Source organism: Equus quagga, unplaced genomic scaffold, assembly GCF_021613505.1.
Source record: "Equus quagga isolate Etosha38 unplaced genomic scaffold, UCLA_HA_Equagga_1.0 HiC_scaffold_20633_RagTag, whole genome shotgun sequence".
Taxonomy (NCBI): domain Eukaryota; kingdom Metazoa; phylum Chordata; class Mammalia; order Perissodactyla; family Equidae; genus Equus; species Equus quagga.
In genome coordinates, this window is record NW_025793097.1 from 1 (window position 1) to 5,618 (window position 5,618).

The 5,618-nt window shown below is 36.9% G+C and overlaps 1 long non-coding RNA gene across 1 annotated transcript; it reads left to right on the plus strand.

Moving 5' to 3' along the window:
• Window positions 1-1,346: 1,346 nt before the first annotated feature.
• Window positions 1,347-5,582, plus strand: LOC124232074 (uncharacterized). The gene is made up of 3 exons (XR_006886762.1): window positions 1,347-1,428; window positions 4,705-4,844; window positions 5,025-5,582. It is a non-coding gene; the product is annotated as an uncharacterized LOC124232074 (long non-coding RNA).
• Window positions 5,583-5,618: the final 36 nt, after the last annotated feature.

The following is a 5,618-nucleotide window of genomic DNA, read 5'->3' on the forward strand; positions in this document are numbered from 1 at the left end:
TGTATCATATCATATCAAGAGGCACACGCTGTCAGTCCCATTATTGGTAATATTAGCTCTGATCACTTGGTTGAGTTGGTATCTGTTAGATTTCTTCAGTATAAATTTACTTTTTCTCCCTTTATAATTTGTAGGAAGAATTTGAAACTGTGTAACTATACTGTTTCTCATTAAACTTTCACCCCATAAAATTCTTACTGAGATGACTGTAAAACATTTTCAAGAAAGATTTCTGCAGATCCTTTCATTCTAGTGACGACTTGTCTTCCAGATCATATCCCTTGAGCTTGCATTATGTCGTGGTGCTGTCTTACAGTTTTTGGGAATTTGTTTTGAGAAATACAGAGATGTAGGGAGGAACGTGGTTCTTAATTAGGGAAGTTCAGGGAAGGGTTTGGTAGTGGGATGCTATCCCCCCAATAGAGTGTAATAGATTATATGGTACATAGACCAGTAGACTGTAAACAGATCTGAAGCAAAAGGGGGCAAATGATCAATTCTGTTTAGGATCTTTTATGACGGATGGGAGGATGAGATGGTCCTCTTTTTCCTCAGACCGATCGTAGGATGCCAGTGATATAATATCCTCACCTAGTGCATGGCCTGCCAAAAGCGTGTCTTTTTCACATATCCCAGGGGCCTGGATGCTGGCTGTCCATAGGGACAGGGAGAGATTACCAGAGCTGCCTCGATCTCCATCACTGGTCCCATGCCCTAGTTAAAGTAACCCAATGGATACTTGTTTTCCTTAGTTTCTCAGGCTTAGCCTCATGCTAACCACTCCTTTTCTTGTTGGGTGGCATAAATGAGGTGGTGAAGAATGGACCAGAAATTGTTAATTCAGTAAGACTTCTTCTTGGGAAGTAATGTAGAAGTTCCCTTTTGGAAACATGAAAATGGAATAAGGGCTCCCCACAGCATGGTTCCTTCTTCCTAAAAGAATGAAATTTGTTCAGTCTCTCTCAAGTTTGTTTGTTTGTTTTTTCTTTTTGAAGAAGATTAGCCCTGAGCTGACATCTGCTCCCAATCCTCTTTTTGCTGAGGAAGACTGGCCCTGAGCTAACATCTGTGCCCATCTTCCTCCACTTTATATGCGGGACGCCTACCACAGCATGGCTTGACAAGTAGTGCTATGTCTGCACAGGGGATCCAAGCCAGTAAACCCCGGGCCGCCAAAGCAGAGTGTAGGAACTGAACTGCTGTGCCACCAGGCCTGCCCCTGTTTTTGTTTTTCTTTTTTACTCTAGTTTATTTTGTTTTCTGTTTGTTTGCCCAAGGTCATTTATTTTCTTGTCCTTGTATATTTTCAGATTTCAGAGTGTAATGATTTGGGTTTTTCCTCTCTTCTAGCACCAGCAGACATTTTTGAATCAGCTGAGAGAAATTACTGGGATCAACGATGCCCAGATACTACAGCAAGCTTTGAAGGTATGGCCTCTGTTTTATGACCTACAGTTGTGTTACACCCTCATCTCTACTGCCTGCCATATTTGAAAGTTGAGTTTTTTTAGTTATACTGTGTGGTAGTAGTAGAGATATAGGAAAGAACTTGTATAAAGTAAGAGCCTTAGCTAACATATACTGCAATTTGAGCATGTTAGCTTTCAGCAACATAATGTTCCAAGATACCTTGGAGTGACAGATGACTTCTCTCCATAGGAAACACTTTTCGTGCAAAATAGGGGGATGTGAATCCAAATGCTAATGGCTGGTTTTACTCAAGAACCATGATTTTAGAGTTTAAATAGGGGCAGAGGGTGCGGGAGAGTAGAGAGAGGAGGAGGAGGGAGAAATAGAAAATTAATAGAGAGTCAAAAGCTCACATTTTTTCCTTCCAAGAAGGAGAAATAGAAACTGGCTAACATTCAAGTAATTTACCTTAAGAACATTCAACATCAAACTTTTGAGTATATGCAACAGATAAGATGCATCATTTTGTTGTATCTTATGAAGTACCCTCATTTCCACACAGAGGCACTCACATGAGTTAAATCACATGGGTATGCACATGGCAAAGATCAAGCGAGTGAAAGATGTTCAAGAACTATATATATATATATATATATAGCTACAAAGGCTAGCAGTGAGAGCCTTTTTGCCACTGTAGGCATACACACAGCTTCAATCCTTTGGAATTTGCTCCATGAGACAAAATTATGTAATTTTTGATGTTGACACAAAAGTTCTTCATTTGTGTCTGGAAGCAATTTATCTTTTAGGTGAGTGTAATCATAATCCTCATAATAGTAGTGATAACAACAAGCACTTAGTAAGCACTTACAGTACTAGGTGCTATTCCTAATAACTCCATGGGGTATTATTTTCATCCCTTTTTAAAAGATAAGGAAACAGAGGTTAAAGTGTCTTGATCAAGATCACACAGCTAGTATGTGGAGGAGTTTGAAATAGAAACCAAGTGGCCTGATCCCAGAGCACCACACTTAATTTCTGCTTTCACTAGAGGCTTTGCTTCGTTTTGGCCTCATCAGGACAGTGATGAAGCAGTACTGTTTAGAGCATTAATGCAGGGTTTATGAAGCCATTGTAAGAATTTAGGGAGGAAACAAAAGTGTCGTATGTCAGTTTATATGATGATGTTTAGATGATTGCCAGTCCTTTCTTTTTTTTTTTTTTTAAAGTTTTCTTTTTCCTTTTTTCCCCCAAACCCCCCGGTGCATAGTTGTGTATTTTTAGTTGTGGGTCCATCTAGTTGTGGCATGTGGGATGTTGCCTCAGCATGGCTTTATGAGCGGTGCCATGTCTGCGCCCAGGATCCGAACCAGCAAAACCCTGGGCTGCCAAAGTGGAGCACGCGAACTCAACCACTCGACCGGCCCCACTAGTCCTTTCTTTATTCTGATAAATATGACTAAATCATGTCTATTTTCAGAATGTACTTTTTCCATTCTGTGTCAGTGAGTGTGACACTACACTCGGTACCTTGTCAGGGCACTTTTCTTTTTCTTGACTTGGGAAACATGTAGAATATGTTTAATTAAATAAATGTAAAGAATTAATCAAATTAATTCCTGTCCACATTTCCTTTGAGGTAAGCTGTGTGACCTTAGTTTTTTTTTTTAACTTTCATTTCAGTTATCAGTAGCTGGAAGTGAAAACAGTGTACTTAAACCTTAACTGTTGCCCGGTATAAATTTGTAAGAGGTTTATTAATGAGTTGAGTCTCTCAGTAAAATACTGATATGGAGTCTACTTTTGGGAACCACATGTTGTTGATTGACTTCAGCACTTTTATTTATTTTGAGCATCTATTTTTAGCTTCACAAAGTAAGTGACCTTCACGTTGTGTAAGTCCCTGTTGTAGTCAGCTAATTATTATATGAGGTAGTCTGTGAAGAGTACTTGGCACATGTTTTGGCACATATTACTGCTCGGTAAATCTTAGCCATTGTTATTGCAAGTTGTTTTACTATAGTTTACTTATCTAACTATGGGATATGTTATACCTGTATTTTGGATGAGTCATTTGAGAATCTTACAGTGGTTGTGACAGATAACAAAGGTGAAAGCAGTGGTGCTTTTCCAACTGTACTCTTACTTTATCTCTTCAGCAGCTCCTAGAGTTGGAGTCGAGGTGGGTTGGGGACTTCATTCTTCTAGTTGTTCACTCCTCAAATCTTGGAATCATTCTAATCTTTCTCCTTCTATAACCCCCTACATTTAATGTGATAGCAAATAATAGACTCTCTGCCCTTTCTCTCCTATAGTCTCAACACACAGCCAGAATGATCCTTTTAAAATGTAAGTCATACCAGGTCATTTCTAGGCAGAACCCTCGACTGGCTTCCTATTACACTCCTCTCGTATCCTAAAATTCTTAAGGCCTACACAATCTTAATGTGTTCTGGCCTTGTGTCACAGAGATAACTTCATTATTAATACCTGGATTTCCTAATGTTGTTTCAACTAGCTGTCATAGAGCTAGTGTTATATTTATTGTTAACTGGACAGAAAATATAGAGATATAACTGGGCAGGTCTCTTATTATTTTACTGTTTCAAAAATTCTTAGTTTTTTAGCAGCTACTTCCTTCTAAATTAACTTTAGAATTTTGTCCAGGTATGCTTTTGATGAGAACTACATAAAATTTATATTTAATTTGGGCAGGATTGTTATCTTGACAGTATTGAGTATTTCTGTCTAGGAGTTCTTTGTGTTTCTCCATACTGTCAAGCTTCAGAACATTTTGCTATTTTCTTCCTATAAGTCTTTGACATTTCCTTGTTAAGTTTGCCTTTAGGTATGTGTTCAGCACCCATTTTAAAGGGAATACCTTTTTTTTTTCTTATTTGCAGAAGCACTGTTTTAAATATTCATTTTTCATCCTTGTGTATGGCAAGTTCCAGAAAACATGTTTTAGTTTGTTCATTTGTTTAGAAGTACAAGTTTGCGATTGGCTTTTGTTAAGCAGATATGAAAGTAATGGAAAACTGAGAAATTAGTTATAGAGTTGATTTTTACGTTATATTAGTAGTTTTAATTAATAGAGAAAGGAATTACCATTGATATGGTGTTCTTTGTTTATGATGAATTTATACTATAAAATCAGAATCACACAGAATGATTTTGAATCTGAAAATGATTTTTGCTTTGAGAATTAGTTGTTATGGAAAAGCTTACATAAATCATGTGAGAATGTACAGAGTTATTCCAAAATATTTGATGTTCTGTTCTTGATCTTTGAAGGATAGCAATGGAAACTTGGAGTTGGCAGTGGCTTTCCTCACTGCGAAGAATGCCAAGACCCCTCAGCAGGAGGAGACAACTTACTACCGTGCTTCCTGGCAGTGATAGATACATCAGTGTGGGAAGCCAAGCAGATGCGAGTAAGTTTACTTCTTTCTTAATATTTTGACAGGAATGTAATGAAAAATTTTCCTTGGGGATATATTAATTTTGTTGAAGCAGAGGTAAAGGACAAAAGAAAAGACTACTTTAACCTTGGTTCTTCTTAGTGTATTTGAAAGGAGCATGTTTTAATTAGCTGCATTATATTTTTTTTCCAGATTGTATTTCATTGGTATATCCTTTCATAGAGCACCTCATGGAGTATTCATTGTTTTGAAATATGGAACAGCTACAGTGTTACTCATTAAAGAAACAAAAATTTCTAGAATTTTAAATGGGCAAAATCATTTGTTTTATGGATTTTAAGTGTTGGTAGAGGCTTAGTATTATTTTTGAAGATAAAGTAGTATTTTTAATTACTGATAGCTTTACCATTTAGTAGAATTTCCCTTCTTTCAATCCCTGCCCCTCCCCAAAATAAAGATTTTGGAGAAAGGTTTATTACCATGTAACAAAATAAGCACACATGCATGCGCACACACAGGTCCATATGGAAAATTTTATGGACTAATTTTTATTCATAACATGAGTACTTTGTGCTTATATAGCACTGAGTTTTTCAAAATACATTCAGTTACCTCCATATCTCATTGTGGTGTAACTGTATTATATAAAATGTAGGTATTTATTTTTATGCATTCTCAATTAGAGAAGTTTGATTACTAACTTGTATTGGAAGAGAATTTCTGATTTTGTTTATAGACTTTCTCAAAGTTAGGAAATAACCAGGAAGAACCCATTCACATAGATGT